General features: G+C 39.6%; 1 protein-coding gene and 1 long non-coding RNA gene across 2 annotated transcripts in view; both read right to left on the reverse strand.

The window, feature by feature from the left end:
* The window catches only part of LOC105924405, a 749,458-nt gene that overhangs the window by 430,412 nt on the left and 301,167 nt on the right, over positions 1 to 17,879 (reverse strand). The gene's annotated exons all lie outside the window — the stretch shown is intronic.
* On the reverse strand, positions 1,155 to 2,311 carry LOC118565763. Its single transcript, XR_004932588.1, has 3 exons — positions 2,234 to 2,311; positions 1,906 to 2,043; positions 1,155 to 1,288 (listed from the first exon to the last, which is right to left on the reverse strand). It is a non-coding gene; the product is annotated as an uncharacterized LOC118565763 (long non-coding RNA).

The raw sequence follows: 17,879 nt of genomic DNA on the forward strand, positions 1-17,879 counted from the left end.
ATCCTAGAATCGCCCCTGTCTCATGCAAAGGATTGTGGGATTCCCAATAGCTCTTTTGCGCCGGTAATATTGCGAGGTCCCTATGCTAAAGTAGCTGCATGAGAAAGCATACAGGCTCCATTTCCTACCTGCTTCCTTACTGACTGCACTATTCAGAAAGCACTTATGGCGACCGCTGACGCACTTCAGCTTTGGCTAAAGAGACCTTATTCAATATAGGTATTTGGATGGATGGTTTACGCGCAAGTTTTTGTTTGGTTTATAATTATTTTTTTATTGTTGTTTTGGTGTTGTTGAGGTGTGAGGTTGAAATATGTCACATCTAAGTGTTAATTGTAAATTACAAAATTAATATATTTATTAATTTAAGTGGATGTTATGGGTTCATAGATTGGTGATGGATTTTTGGTAAAGTCACGTGTGAATTAACAATGGTTTAGTCCTCCGAAGGTTATTTAAGGCTGACATTTGTCATTAGAGAAGGTAGATTTCCATGGCTATTAGGAGGTTTGATATGTCATTAATTGGTAATCAAATTGTGGCAAATGTGGATTAATAAACACCTGCTGTTTCGACACCTATCCAGGAGTTAATTCTAGTGGCTCACACTTCAGCAACCTGCAGTTAGTGCACTGCTGTTTTTAAGAACATGGAGGCCCATCTCCACTCTCAGGCAGATGTAAATCATTGACCCATCCACTGCTGTCCTGGGTTGTTATAGGCTATTGATTGGTGTGAGTGGAGTACTTGGTCACCTGAATCATGACGAGACTGCTGAGGTAATCTCTTTGGAGGACCAAACTGTAAAAACTGAGGAGTTGGAAACACAATCCTCCCCCAGTGCTTTCTGCATCTCAAGACTGAACTGAAGGTGGTTCCTGAAATCGCCAAGCTTTCTGGAAATACCCTTATACTCTGGCACCAACATGTGGGTATCTTTCCCAAACTAAACAATATAATTTGTTGAAGACATTTCTTATATATTTAAAAATTGTTTTTTTCAATCTAATCCAAATAGACCAAAGTTATTTCCAATGACAATGCAGATTATTTTCTTGTGCCTCTACAAAATCGCTGTATGTAGTTTTTAACTTAATGACATAAACTATGGATTTGTTTAATATGCGGTTAGTATTTATTACTTACAGAGGATAGGCTGAGAACAGGTGGAGGTGTGCAGGGTGAGTCACATTCAGTCAAGGATAAATCAGCATATCTGCATTTAACCTCGTCTCCATCGGGGTCAAAGGCCAACAGGTTAATATTTCTATTACAGTTTACAGGAACTCTGTGGGAGCAACAATAATGTAGAAATCAATTACTGTAGAACATGGCCGTATTTATTCATATCAAAGATGCATTGCTTCTTGTTTACCGCTGATCAAACATCTAGTTAAATCCTACTTTTGTCATCAAATTTAAGCACCACTGATGCATTTATTCTCCTTTGCTGATGTAATGGTTGATGATCAGAACAATAAAACATGATTCAAAAAATGAATATTAATCCCTGTTGCCTTGCAGAAACAAGGTCTTTGCTTCATACCTTAGCCTGATTAGTAAAGCTTGCTTTAAAAAATTTATAATTCACAGGCTTATAGTGGACATATTTATCTAAATTCAAGACTATTTAATGTTGAACTAAATCAATGCCATAAGTCCTGCAGAAAAATAAATATCTGAAAATCATAAGGCAGAGGTAATTTAAAATCTGGTTACATATTTTTGTTAAAATTCAAATCTGGTTCTTACCAATAATACCATCAGTTAGAATAACACTATTTAGGAAAAATCTTGAATGTGGCTATTGCATTAAAATGAATTAGAATTATTTAAATTATACATATTAAATATTTTAATAAGTTTCTAATAGTATAAATGTAAAACATGTAACTGCAGACTTACCTTAGGACTGGAAAGATGGTGGTCTGTGGTGATGAGTTGGATTTGTTGGTGTCGGACCGGCTCCTCAGCTCAACGTATGCAACAGCTCTCCAGTATCCAATGCCATTTTTATTGAATAACCAGTAACGACTTTGATACCTGGAATTGACATTCAGGATTAGTTTAAGGTTGTAAATCACTCATGTAATCATGTTTTTTTTGTCTAAATACATCATTGAACTATGACTCAGTGTGTAATTGAACAAACTAAGCAGCTGAATTTCTAATATCTCTCGACAGGGAATCTAAATAGTCAAATATTGTTTAAAACATTTTAATGTGGACTCACACAAGCTGAAATGGAGAATTGGTGGGAAGAGAGCGAGATGTGATTCTTTCAGTCTGACACCAAGAACCATTGACTTGCTCAACATTGGTTTTTGAATGAATCACACTTTCAGTACCACAGTTGCCAGTGCAAGAAAATGAATCATCTCGGCAGGTATCAAAGTTGAACTTAAAGCGAAGGATCACCTGTAAGATTTTAAGAACTATCAGTTGTGATCAAATTTTTAAAAAAAGAGTTAAACATTAAGGAATTTACAAATAATCAGTACTTACAGTAACTGATCCATCTGAAGTTTCCTTTGGGTAGTAGGTCATCACAGTGCCACGATAATAAGTACCTTGTGTACCTCTGACCACCACCAGCAGCAGCAGCAGAGAGAGCAACATGTTGAACGAGTCAATTTCTCTGCACTAAAACTGAGAAACTAGAGACCAGCAGCATTTATACTCCCAGAGACTTCCTCTCATCCACTCCCTCATATTTTCTATTTATAGTCCTGAGTGTGGAAGATTGTCATGTTGGAGTTTAAACTTGAATGACCATATGTTCACCTGTAAGATAATGATCAGAATAAAATAAAATGATCTGATATCAATCAATAACAACTGCAGGATGCAAACTGTAATCAGCTCAGTTCATCAATTTTCTTCTTTGATGCTCAATTCCCTCTTTTGAAATGTGACACTCATTCCCAACCATAATAAATTGTTTTATTGCTGGCAGTTAATCTCTGTCCTCACCATTCGGATGCAAAGCACCCAGTGTGTGTGTTTTATTTCTTCGCTCCTTTTCATCCTCAAACTGCATCTTAATATTTTGTCTGCAGTAGATTCACAGGTTAATATTATTCCTGACCATGCAGGTGGTGTCCCAAGGAGAAAAATGTGAATCATATTTAACTTTAGGATGTCTTAGGCAAGAAAGGGGTTTTGTTTTACTGCCTCTCAAAATGTGGGTTATTGTCATTTTACCATCTACCAGTTTACATGCAAGTTTAATGCAAATATAACTTTGGCTGCTTTCATTTATTTACATAACTCCCCACTGTGGGAGTGAGTTGTCTAGGCTCAGTGAAGCCTCATTCACTGGAAACCATAATAAACCATCCTAACAAGGAACTGTCATGTGTACCATACTTTATTTTCCAACAAATCTAATTTAAATGCAATGCATATAAAATTATTAAAATGTTTTGGCCTCTTAACCTGACTTGCATACAGGAAAGGTGTTGAGCTTTGGTGATTGGAGTTGGAGGCCGGACTCTGCAGAAAGAGAACAACAAACTGAGCCATGCCGACTTGAAACTTAGACCTGTGCGTCCATCCAGTCCTTCCACTTTTACCCTTAATTATCTGCTGTGACATGATTCACCTGAAACGTTTGCAGTCAGTTGGCCTTGAGAAATTTGCATTTGTCAGGTTCCTCTCCACTATCACTTCATGCATGCTCTGCTTTTACATTCTCAAAAATATAAAGTTTTTGTGTCTCTGTCTTTTCTAACCCCCAGTGGGTCGAGGTAGATGACCGTTCATACTGAGGCTGGTTCTGCTGGAGGTTTCCCTCTCTATTAAAGGGGAGTTTTCCTCTCCATTGTCACTTTATGCATGCTCAGTATGAGGGATTGCTGCAAAGCCATCAACAATGCAGACGACTGTCCACTGTGGCTCTACGCTCTTTCAGGAGAAGTGAATGCTGCTTGGAGAGACTCTGGTTTCCTTCGATAAAAACCTTTTTGACCACTATGTCTGTATGATTCGATTGTGATTTTGCACTATATAAATGAAATTGAAAATTAATTTGTGTTGATGTCTTCAACTACAGAAAACAAGTCCAGTCGCTTTGTTTTTTACTTGTTTTGGAAAGTGTTGAAGGGAGGCATCCTGCGCTGATTAGCTAACATCTGCTGATCTTTTTATCTGACCCCACACATGAAAAATAAATAAATAAATAACAAAAAATAATAAAAAATAAGTCTTTGAGAGTCACAGATCTAAAATAGATTTGTCCAACTTTTGTGTAGTTTTGACTAAGAGAAAAAAAGTTATGAGCAGAAAATTCAAGCAAGCAGAAGAAAAAATGTCCAACCAGGCAGAAAGACAAGACACAAAAATAGGAGTAAAAGAGATGGTAATATTTCATTATCACACAACAGGTTTGTGCCTCAAAGCTTATGCTGTTTTACATTGAGCTATTAGCAGGCTGCTAGCACTAGCCTAGCCAGCTAAGGTTAGCAAACAAAGTAGGAGCAAAGAAGATCCTTTGTAAAAAGATGCTGCTTCATAAATAACGTAATTGATACTTCCCTAAATATTTACAATGTAAATGTAGAGTGGATGCTAGGCTTAAAATAATTTTAAACAACTTTGTCCGTGCAGACACCGGAGCAGAGGAGGAGCACAGTGAGGTGAAGGTGTGTTGTTTATGTACCTCTGCAATGACGAGTTTTATCTCTTTGGAGAACCTGGACCCACCAAAAGTTGCTTTTTTAATGAACCCTTACGGATGTAAGATTTCTGAATTCATCACTCGTATAAAGTCTAACTCCATTGATGACATAGAAAGCAACCTCAGCTTCTGAGAATTGAAGTGGGTGGCAGCTGCAGGTCATGTACATCTTTTGTCTAGATATCATGCTCAAGGAGATTATTCCCACCGATCCCATAGATTTTTTCGACATAGCGAACCTTCAGAACAGTGTCTAGCTTGTCTTTGTACAGTCCATCGCCTCTCTATTTAGTACTGTGTATTTTTCAAGTGCTTTGCATCTCTATCTCTCACAACATGGCATCCAAATCAGCCAGGCAAACAAAAGCCGTTACCCTGGAAAATGGCGACTGCATCCCACAATGCATCACAAAATCACGTGCCCTTTTAAGACCCTTTGACACTTTGGGCACAGTTTGGACATTTTCACTTAGCGGTTTATTCACTTTTGCTGTCAGTGGTTTAGAAATGATGCATTAATGGATGCATATTTAATTATTTTGAGACAACAGCAAATTTATGAAAGTATTATAAAAGCAGTACAATGATGACTTTAAATTGTATTAAAATGTAATAAATGACTGATAAATGTCCAGTTTTCATTTTTTTTCATGGGACTAATTGGTGACAGTGGCGTAGAGGTAACATATAGCTCACCATTGTCAGGGTGTGAATGTGTGTGAATGGGTGAATGACTAACTGTGTAGTGTGAAGTGCTTTGGGTGTCGTCAGAATAGTGTTCTATACAAGTACAAGCCATTTACCATGAAGACTACTTAAATTGGCTGGTGCAATGCACAGGTTATGACAGCTTCTCTTTCTTATGATACCAACCCCAGCTGTAGCATTGAGGATGGTTCTTCTCCTCAAACAGACAGATCAGTGGGGCAGCAATAGTCACACTGTTGTTGTTTAGACAAAGTAAAAGCAAGAGTGTAGAGTTAGAGAAAAAACACAAAATAAATTTCCCTCACACTGTTTTGGTCAGGATAAATGTGTGGCAGTAGCTTTGAATGCAAAGCTAGCATATGTACTTCTGTGAATGACAAAGGTACCATTGATCTCACAGGTCCCATGGATACAGAAAAAGATAAAAAAGTTGTATGGGTTTACTGAGTTTGTTATTACACTAGGGAAAATAGGATGCAAAAGAAGTTGACCTACAATTTTGAGATGGTGAAACATATTACATGTTGCTCCGAATTACTGGAAATTTAAGTTGGTTTTTGCATTTTTTGCATTGCATAGAATATAATAGAAAAAAACTTTATTGTCCCACTGTAGGGAAATTTTGGTTTACCAGCAGCAAAGTTAAATGCAAATGGAGGCATGGAGATAAACCAGGGGTAAGGAATATAAAAACAAAGAATAAGAGACTATTCAGTGTGGACACATTTGCTACATATTAAAATTATTGTACAGCTAGCAGATGTTAAAACAGCATAATAAAAAACAAGGAAGTGTGCAACGGAGCAGGGTGACCTCATAAAATGTGCAAACATGTTTTAAATTTATGCACAAAACACAAACAGACTCTACAAGAATGAAAAAGACTATGCAAATGTAAGATCAGCTCTGCAGCAAGATATGGATGTGGAGACAAGAAGAGTGAAAACAGGATACGAAAGAAAACTAAAGAATAAAAATATACGTTTTTGACAAATATGTGTATTTGTTTTTCTTTCTAATAGTATACAGAAAAGAAAGGACTATTTTTTGGTTTGTGTAATTCGGATAATCTTTTGCTAAAGGTTAAAACAAGTTATATAGGCTGTGTGGAGTTCTTAATGGAGCAGCTGTCCCTGTGATGTAAATGTATGCTTACACATAGCCAGCCCTAAGACAACCACAGCGTAACGCTCTTTCTGAAGATGACAAAGAAAGCAGGCAGCCATCTAACTTGGCAGAAATAATATAAATTTAGTTGCACACATAAAAAACACAGTTTGTAGATGAATACCGTAAACAGACTGTATAAAAATGCAATATTGTATTGTGAAAACTTTGCAGATATAGAAAAACTGCTATAACTACCCCCCTTTTTTTGCATTTTCACAAAAAAATATTGCTAATCTGGGGCCCGTTCTTCGTACGTTGCTTAAAACATCCAAGATCAAATGAGACATCCAAGATGATTTCATCCGGCTAATCACGATCCGGCTAATTGGGTTCTTTGAACACACCTGTTGTTTATGATTAGCATCACTGGATTGAGTTATCTGAGACACTGCGCGTTCATGCGTTTGTTTAAAAGGGGAAATGTATCAATAGTAGAAACAATGATGAGCAGCGCTGCTATTGGCTGTTCAGCATGGCCAAAGAACGCCCGCAGTTTTTCTCCAAAGCAGAACAAGAGCTCGGAAGGTTATGCCGAATTTGAGTAATTAATTAAAACACCTCAAAATCTGTTAAAGCCAGGAGAGAGGGCTGGCAAAAAGTAGCAGACAAATTAATGCGTAAATACTTTCCATGGTAGATGTTTCTATCACCTTCTACAGTATGTATTTTTGCATTTTAATAATTTCATATTTACTTTGTTCTTTTATATCAGAGCCTCTACGGGACCCAGTCATACACAGTTTACACGGTAAAACTGTAATGCTCCGTGTCTAGATAATCCATCCATAGTTTTTTCTAATACAATATACGGCTCGACAGGAAGTAAGCCTTTCAAAGTAAAACTAAACATCACATTAAAATGGCCTGAACAAATGTTCTTACTGAATATAATAAAAATAAAAAGCAAACCATAATACAAATAACTTAAATATTTTCTATTTATGGCTCCAACACCACTTTTTCCTCTTTAAAAGCCACTGTTAAATGATGTTTGTCTGTTTATAACAACCACCATGAAAAATCTCTCTACAATTACACTTTCGCACTGCGCTAAAGGATTCTGTCTATTGTGCAATACGCGATTAATTCGAAAAGCTCTGCGAATTATTCTTGCTCCTTCCGCAACAGGTTGCAGTCGTTAAAATGGAAAAAACATGGCTACGGCAGACTTCCCTATCTCCTCCGCTTATAAAGCTGCGATCTAATCCTGTTTACATGAAATAAGCTTGCACACATGTTGCTATCACAGCAAGTCCAAGATGTCTTTCGAAGAACCAAACGATCCAAGATCATGCCAAAATAGTCAACAATCAAATCCAGCTAACTGAGTTAGCGACATACGAAGAACAGGCCCCTAGTTTGGGTGGTCAAAGTTTCAGAGTCACTGTGGTTCAGAAAAATATGACAAGCTGATTGCAAACTAAATATCTGATTCTCTGAAAGTATTCCTATTTTATATTATCATTGGAACAGCTGAATAAAAATGCACTCTACTTCATAAGTGTTGGTATCGAAACTAAAGATTCAGTCTTATTACCTAAAACAATCCTCAGTGTTACGCCTCCAAGGTCTAGGGGTTCACGGGCAGCAACATAAAAAAATGTGTCCAGAGAAATGAATGGAATAAAAGAGGTGATTTATTACAAAAAGATGTTTTTTACAAACACAAAACATTCCAACCCAGTTTTAAACAAAATAAAGATAATCCTAACAGTGCTTAGTGTAAATTAAATTACTAAGTGTTCAAACAGGTCAGTTTAAAGTAACTCAAACCAACCCAAACGAGAAAAGAAACACACACACTTGCAAAGGGAACACCAAGCTTCCCAAACACAAGCTTCTAGCTTGTACAAGGTTAACCTAAAGCAGATTCAAAGGACTTAACCAGACTAGTAAGCACAACTAATTAGAATTGCCCAAAACAATGGAAACCACCGAAAGTGGGGAAACAGCTTAACAAAAGCCACTTCCTACTAGCTATCCCCGCTGAATGAATGAGTCCAAGAGTCTTTTGTAGTGGTGAGGTGAGCCTCATCAGCTTCTAATTGGCGTGGCAGTCCTCTGCTGGTCCAATGAGGTCACAGCTCCTCTGCAGCCAATCAGGTTGGTGTTCTGTCACAGATGAATCTGCCTAACAAACAAGCCTGCACAGCCAGGCCAGGGGGCCGTAACAATCCGTTCATAAAGTCATAAAAAGGTTAAGGCAATGGTCTCAATGTTTTACCACATGGGCAAAAATCCCCAAGTTGAAAGCCATGGGAAACAGATATTTTTTTATTTAAAATGTGAAAATGTATGTTGTTTTTTCCTTTCACCTTAACAACTAAACATTGAACATTTTAATAACACAAATTGTCAGACCTTTGTAGGAAACAGATCTGTAAATAAGATTTCACTCAAAATAGAAAAAGGAAAAATACAAGAATGGGATGTAGAGATCAATTGAAGGCACTCTGTGAAAACAGCTGCTGTGTTGACAACGCTGTGGCTACAAAACACAGCTGTGGCTCCTGAACTCCACACCACCAGGGCCTTCAAGGAATTTGCTAACTTCTTTACTGAGAAAATCCAAAAGATTAGAGGAACAGTCTGTACTTCGATGTCAAGTTCAGTACCAAAGTTGTCTCTAACTAGAACTGATCTTGACAAAATGTCCCAATTCAGCCAAATAAACAGCAAAAGCTTTGAAGAAATCATTCACCAGCTAGGTTCCTCTTCCTGTTGCCTTGATTTTTTACCCATAGCTTTCTTTAAGAAGGTTTTGCCTTAATGTCTGCTTTGACTCAAATAATAAACACATCCCTTTTGTCAAGTGTATTCCCCCAGTCTCTATAAATAGCTGCTGCTGACTGTGGAAGAACCACTGTGCTGGTACTATTGGACCGCAGTGCAGCATTTGATACTGTCGATCACCCCATTCTGTTAGAACGCCTGGAAAACTCTCTCTCTGGTACAGCTCTCAACTGGTTTAAATCCTATTTAGACAGGGACTTTTTTGTGTCAGTAGGTAACTTTACATCAGCGATGACAAAAAACACATGTGGGGTTCCCCAGGGGTCCATCCTGAGTCCCCTCCTATTCAATATCTACATGCTTACTCCAGCTCAGATAATAAAACAAGAATGCAATATGCTTGTCTCTGTAATGTTTCCCCTGTCTCTGTAATGTTATTCTTTCCCTTTGTTTTTTGTTTTGTTTATGTAAAGCACTTTGAATCATCTTGATACTGAAAAGTGCTTTATAAATAAAATTACCTTGCTGTTGTTTTAAGTTTGACAGAAAGGTCTTTAATAGACTATTCCATGAGTTGCGGGGATTAGAAAAAATAGCTGATAAAGAAGCAAAAGTGCTGTCAATAAACTCCGGAGTTACACTCATTTCTACGACCAATCAGATTCTGTCAGAATCAGAAACAAGTTTATTGCCAAGTAGGTTTGCACTTATATGTGACTCCAGTGGGCACTCTTTCACTGGCTCTGCCAGAACAACGGTAACAAAAGAATAAGTAATGTACAGCCTTGCAGCCCACCAGGCCTATAATACAATGGGAGAAACCATAGCCCTTTTTCCATTAATAGCCCCAGATTTTAAAGCCACATGTGTTTGTTTCCCGAGATAAACCAAAGTCTTGGGATTTTGGGGTTTCTTGTTTTCATTCGCTAAAGGGCCATTTATGTAAAACAGGTTTTGACATTTGGGGAAGTTGTGATGAAAACAGCAGTACCACTCTGGTCCAGGGAGGGGCAGCAAAACAGCATCATATGTCAAACAGATAAAGGCAGACTGAGAAGCTGTATCCGTGTCCTCCCGCCTCTCATTCGGACTCTGGATAAAACAGGATGGACAGCTTCTCCTGATGGTGTTACAACTTCTTAACCCCATTTAAACCAAATTACCTTATTCTGCCCGCTTGGATCCATCCCAGTTTCAAAATTCTATTCCACTCCTATTGATTTAAATAAATTAACATCTCTCTGTGTGCACAGGGGCTGCCATGGTGTGGCACGGGTGGACAGACTGATCCAAACTTTGCCTCACAGACTTAAAATACTGAGCTTCATGGGTAGGGTTTTGCCTCATCCATGAGAGGAATAACCAGGTTTTTTTTAGGACAATACCACATACCTTTAATGGGAGCAAATTTATATTTTCAAAGTTATAGCATATATGCACTACACATATTTTGGCTAAAAACAAAGTTGATTTAGGTTAGTAAATAAAATATCAGTCTAATCACAGAATTGTGTCAAGAAAGTTTACAATTAACTTAGAATGCTAAAAAAATCCAGCCAGAATTTTCACATTTAATATCTGGTACATGAAGATATTCCCCACAAACTTGGTAAATGCTTTATTTAGGTACTTTTCTGTACAGATCCAAATAGATCCAGTCTGCGTAATATAACAGTCTGGCTTACATCACGCAGCAGTGGGGCTTACCACTGCTGTCTCCCTGGTGACACTATGCTCAGAACGTGTCTCTCCCATTCCTGAGAAGTCCAAGCAGAATTAAAATGTATTAATAATGCTGATGAACTGACTGCACAGATGAAGTTTGGAGCTGTACTTTCGCCACTAAAAACGTCCTATAACAACTTTTTGAGATAAATTAATGTTATAAAATTGATAGGTTCATAAACTCATCACCTCCTTACTAGTCCTTACTACCATTGTGGCAGACAGTTTTTCTTGCTTCACACAACCCTGCCCCCTAAACAAGCCTCGAGAAAGCAGAGCAAAGTGCTGGGCCACTTGAGGGACCAAACCCCAGGAAGATAAAGCCCCAGGAAAGTGAAATTAGTTGCGTAAATGTGTATGATGCATTGTACCAGAGTTAGCCATAGGCTATTTTGCATCTGTAGTCCATTTGGCAGGGAACAATTTATATTAACTCCATGCCACATTCATCAGATTAAAACAGCAAAAATATAGCTTGAGCTATCGCTTGATTTAGTTTTGCTCTTCAAGAATACATTTTAAGCAATTTGAACACAAGTTTTAACTCTTTATTGAACATTATTGGTTAGTTTAACTATTAGAATGTAGCCTTCTATCTCAGGCCCACAACAGCTGCTCCTCATTAAGAAGTATGGTGATCACCTGAGACAAGAGTGTTGATTGGAGAAAATAAGAACCTGCTTAAACAATATGCCTGTCAGGATGCAGCTTGTAGGCTGCATCCTGAGCCTCCCTTCCTCTCTCTCTTCCCTGCGCAGCCTGATTGGTTCCACCTGTCAGACTGCAATTACCCCTGATCTGTTGCCACCTGTGTTCACCTCTTTATAAACTCACCTCATTCTGTTCTTGTCGCTGGTCCATAGTGTTCACTCCTGCTCAGTTCTGCCAGAATCATGTGTCAGCTCAGTTTTTTTGTTCCAGTCAGCCAGAAGACTTTACTTCAACTTTGTTTTTGTTCCAGTCAGCCAGTAGATTTTACTTCAGCTTTGTTTTGTTCAAGTCACTGCCTAAGACTCTGCTCAGCTCTGTTCCAACTCCTGTTCTCAACTCCTGGTGAGCCGTCCTGGTCTCAAGTCCTCGGCTCTGATGTTCCGGTCTCAAGTCCTCGGCTCTGATGTTCCATCCTGGTCTCAAGTCCTCGGCTCAGATGTTCCGTCCTGGTCAGTCACTCTGCACTCCTCCTGCCGGCCAGCTTCTGCACCTTACATCTCCGTCAGTTAAAAGACTCAGGTTCTTCTCGTCATCCATCATCCACCCTGTTCAATAAACTCACTTCTAAGAACTAGCTGTGTGTGTGTGTGTGCTGTGTCCGGGTTCATCCCAGAAAAATATCATGATAATGCCTGTGAAATTTCTCAGTTATCTGGGTCAGTTCTTCCTGAAAACGTTTCAACACCTGTCCAGGAAACTCAATTCTGATGGCTCACATGTGAGAAACCTGCAGGTACATTCAAAGTCAGATGCAAATCAATGACCCACCCGTCACTGTCCTGGATTGTTGCTTGGTGTGAGGGGAGTACTTGGTCACCTGAATCATGATGAGACTGCTGACGTATTTTCATCGGAATGTGTAGGAGGGCTGAGCTGTAAACACTGGAGAGTTGGAAACTCAATCCTGCTGTCTTCATGTCATTACGATTCGTCTGTGGTTTGGATACATGACAAGACACCACACCAGGAGGCATGTGATTCTGATTTTATGTCATTTAATCCTGTTAACAAATGCTGACTCCAACCTCAACATGGCCACTCATTGTCAGTACAGTGGAGCTAAAACCAGTTCAGAAACAGTCCAAACTGATTTCATGAATTAACAGGATCTAAAGCAAACATCTTAATACACTCGTTAGGCTACATGAAATGCAGCACAGGGATTCACAGCTGGGATCTGGTCACAGCCCAGGATTTCTGCGGAATTATATTGGATTGATTAACAGAGTATGAATGTCAGTAAGGTAAGAAGAAAGCAGCACAGCTATTAACAATGTTTTTTTCTGGAATGCTAACTGCCATCGCAGTAATCTCTCAAGAAGTCTTTATTATAAAGGTATTTAATTGCTGTAATATTGTATGTAATAAATAATCCCTGCAAAACTGCAAAGAAACACTTGCGACTGGTTCTGTTTATCTGTTGTTTCAGAACCTGAGAATCATCAGAGAATGATTGAAATTTCTCATAGTGCCATACAATCCGTGTATCTTTCGTTCTTTCTATTTTCAATTGCAAATCAAAAAAAGAAAAACAGAAAATGAACTGGTTATTTTGTTTTTTGTTTCTTATGCTTAAACCAAAAACGAAAAAGGGATTGGTTTTTCATATTTCAACTCTAAGCTCAGATCGAAAATATGAAATAGAAAAATGGACAGCAGGCAGAATTTGATTTTAATATTTAATAGGTACAGTTTACGTGACCCGGAAATAGCTGTTTGCGACTTCAGTAAAGTTAGAAAGTAGTGATGGTGAGATGAAGCCTCATGAGGCATTGAACCACTTGAGCCAATTGGTTCGAGAAAGGGTTCATTTCTTGGAGCTTCATGTGCACACGACACCACCTACTGGCCAGGTGTATAATCACAGTCAGCTGTATCTTAACGCGTGTGATGCATTGATTTTTTTGTCTATTATGGCTCTTGGGAATTACTTCACAAAAGGTGTAGGACGAAATCATTTGTCTACATAAATTATGTATACACATATGTGTATAATAAAATATTGTTTGAATGTATTCTCTGTGTGTAATTATTCCCAAAAGTAGTGTCATGTGATATGGCATGGTGTGTAATAATCAGACCTCTCAACTTTGATCAAAAGTTAAGAGTAAGATTATGCTAATTTTGGGGGTGGGGGGGATTATGGTCAACAATTTCCCCTCAGCAGCAACACTGAAGCACACAGAGGTTCACGATGCGTCTTGACGCACGATCCATCTGCTGATGTCTCCCTCCTTTCAGCTCAATGCACTTCTAGACGATTACAGTTTATAACATTCTCATCACCTTTCACTGCGACAGGGTTCTCAGTCAGTCGCCGCACTGACCAGACAAATTTCTATTGCTCTCGTCAGTGCGGCGGTGCGGTGGGCGGGGAAAATGCATAACTAAATACTGTAAAGGGCTCCTATAAAGGGAACAGGGGTACTGCCAGATCTGAGATGAAGCCCCTGATGTTACAAGTTCTTTAAAATTACCCTTAAAAGTGCGCACCTGAATTAAAGCGCGAGGCAGCACGTCCACCGAAGCGCCACTGATTCTATGTTGTTAAAAACAAAAGAGTATGAAACACAGCTACTAACTCTCCTATTGACTTGAACTGGCACATGTTGCTACCGATGTGAGGACATTATTCACGTTTTGAATGGTGAACGGTGATAAAAGCACCTGCTCCGAGGGAAAGGAGGGGGAAAAGGAGCAAGCATGAGGCACAGAAATATGGTGCATGAAGTTAAAAAATGCAGAATTAATAAAAACGAAACTTATAAACAGACCAAGTGGCGTTTTAAACTGCATCTGGTTAGCAGAACTGTTGTTGGCGCTGTCATCATAAGGGCAGGGAACAGTCGGAGAATAACCGCACACTACTACATCAAGTGGTTTCCACGAGCGACACGTCACACGCCACCACTTTATTTTACTTTACACACCAACATTGCGCATGGTCCACAATTTATAGTCACACCCATTAATGATGTCATTGAAGAGCACTCATTAGAACACACATGTCAACAACTGTTTTATGATCCAGCGTGCAGCCATGACTGGTTCTGAATGAACTGGTCATCTGGCAAACTCTGAGCCACTTCCCGAAGCAGTCACGTGGTACAGCGAGGCTTCAGACGTCATCGTTTTCGGCTCCTCCCCTAAATGAAGCAACCGTCGATACGCGCTTTACGGAAACGCCCCCTCCATTACTCGACACACGCCTCGAAGCCTCGGCACATCACGTAACATCACTAGTTCTTATTGTCCGCCTGGTGCTTCCTGTTTTTTGGACTGCCTCTGGGGAACTCTCGTGTTTTAATGGTTTGCATTCTCCCGGTTCTGGACTGATCAGCTCTGTCTGCCCTTTTCAGTTATTTAAACCACAAGTTTTTCTGTTCCTCTGCAAATAAACCCTTTAAGCATATGCTCCGTGTCTGGTTGAATATCGGGTTCTGTTAAACCAATCATTACACATTTGAATGAAACTGATGATTTTTCACCAGCTTTAAATTTCTTCTGCATTGTCATGATATTTTTCTAGGATGAACCCGGACACAGCACGCACACACAGAGCTAGTTCTTAGGAGTGAGTTTATTGAATAGTGTGGAAGATGAATGATGATGGAACCAAGAGTCTTACAACAGACGGAGGTGTAGGGTGCAGAAGCTGGCCGGCAGGAGGCGTGTAGAGAGACTGACCGGGAGGGACTCTGGAGACGAAGACTAGAGACCAGGACGGAACATCTGAGCCGAGGACTTGAGACCGGAACAGCTCACCAGGACTTGAGAACAGGAGTAGGAACTTGAGAGCAGAACGGAACCTGGGAGTCGTGAACAGGAGATGAGAACTGGAGTGGGAACAGAGCTGAGCTGGATCTAGGCAGAGACTGAAACAAAATCAAAGCTGACCGAAAGTCTAATGGCTGACTGGTAGTGATGTTACGTGATGTGCCGAGGCTTCGAGGCGTGTGTCGAGTAATGGAGGGGGCGTTTCCGTGAAGCGCGTATCGAGGCTTGCTTCATTTAGGGGAGGAGCCGAAAACGATGACGTCCGAAGCCTCGCTGCCCGGCTGTACCACGTGACTGCTTCGGGAAATGGCTCTCAGATTTTGCCAGATGACTGGTTCATTCAGAACCAGTTATGGCTGCACGCTGGATCATAAAACAGTTCTGCTAACCAGATGCAGTTTAAAACGCCACTTGGTCTGTTTATAGGTTTAGTTTTTATTAATTCTGCATTTTTTAACTACATGCACCGTATTTCTGTGCCTCCGCGCTTGCTCCTTTTCCCCCTCTTTTCCCTCGGAGCAGGTGCTTTTATCACCGTTCACCATTCAAAACGTGAATCACTACGTTTAATGTCCTCACATCGGTAACAACGTGTGCCAGTTAAAGTCAATAGGATAGTTACTAGCTGTGTTTCATGCTCTGATTCTCATAGGATCAGTGGCGCTTCGGTGGGCTGCTGCCTCGCGCTTTAATTCAGGTGCGCACTTTTAAGGGTCATTTTAAAGAACTTGTAACATCAGGGGCTTCATCTCAGACCTGTCATTTCCCCTGTTCCCTTTATAGGAGCCTTTTACAGTATTTCGTTATGCATTTTCCCCGCAGCGCACCAACGGGGGTAACATCCGCCCACCGCACCGCCGCACTGACGAGAGCAACAGAAATTTGTCTGGTCAGCGCGGTGACTGACTGAGAAACCTGTCGCTGTGAAAGGTGATGAGAATGTTATAAACTGTAACAGTCTAGAAGTGCATTGAGCTGAAAGGAGCCAGACATCAGCAGCTGGATCGTGCGTAAAGACGCAGCGGGAACCTCTGTGTGCTTCAGTGTTGCTGCTGAGGGGAAATTGTTGACCATAATCCCCCCCACCCCCCAAAATTAGCATAATCTCACTCTTAACTTTTGATCAAAGTTGAGGTCTGATTATTACACACCATGCCATATCACATGACACTACTATTTTGGGAATAATTACACACAGAGAATACATTCAAACAATATTTTATTATACACATATGTGTATACATAATTTATGTAGACAAATTATTTCGTCCTACACCCTTTGTGAAGTAATTCCCAAGAGCCATAATAGACAAAAAAATCAATGCATCACACGTGTTAAGATACAGCTGGCTGTGATTATACACCTGGCCAGTAGGTGGTGTCGTGTGCACATGAAGCTCCAAGAAATGAACCCTTTCTCGAACCAGTTGGCTCAAGTGGTTCAATGCCTCATGAGGCTTCATCTCACCATCACTACTGACTGGGACAAAAAACAAAGTTGAAGTAAGTCTTCTGGCTGACTGTAACAAAAACTGAGCTGACAAGGATTCTGGCAGAGACGGCGCAGGAGTGAAAACTATGGACCGGCGACGAGAACAGAATGAGGTGAGTCTTATAAAGAGGTGAACACAGGTGGCAACAGATCAGGGGTAATTGCAGCCTGACAGGTGACGGGAATAAAGACTAATTAGTGTCCAGAGGAGTGACTAATAGCTGAGCGAGGGAGAGCTGAGTGAACTGCAAAATAACAAAGAAGCCAGACAAAACTTAAACCATGACATGCATCAGCAACTTAAAATATGTAACAAAGATCTTAAGGCAACATTTGTACAAATTATATTCTGTTGTTGACCCACATGTGGTGTGCTGGTTGCAAACCCCTGGTTTAGGATTACATGAAGACTCAGGATTTTGAGCTTGGTCATGACACATAACATCTGTAGTTCACCAACATGTTTAGAAAAAAAACCTAATTTCACAAGGTACCTCAACAGATGTATTGCATTTTTAGACAGGATTTACGTTTGACAGACATAGTGGAACGTTTGTAATATAAATCTAATGTAATATAAATCAGAGATTATAAAAACGGAAACTTAAAAGAAAAATGTAAACATGCATACAGAGAAAGATGATTAAACAAATCTCTGACTAGAATACTTCTGAAAGTATTCTATCAATGGCAAACCTATAAAAAATGCACACTACTCAATGAGTCAAAAGTTGTTTTTTGTTTTTTTTTTTACCTAAGACAATCAGTTCATAAAGTTGTAAATAAAAGGGGGGGGGAGCTTTTGGCAGTGGTGTCTGACCTTTTTGTCACATAGAACACAATCACCAAGTTGAAAACCACAGAGATTACAGGATTTATTTATTT

The sequence above is a fragment of the Fundulus heteroclitus genome, chromosome 14 (genome assembly GCF_011125445.2).
Source record: "Fundulus heteroclitus isolate FHET01 chromosome 14, MU-UCD_Fhet_4.1, whole genome shotgun sequence".
NCBI lineage: Eukaryota > Metazoa > Chordata > Actinopteri > Cyprinodontiformes > Fundulidae > Fundulus > Fundulus heteroclitus.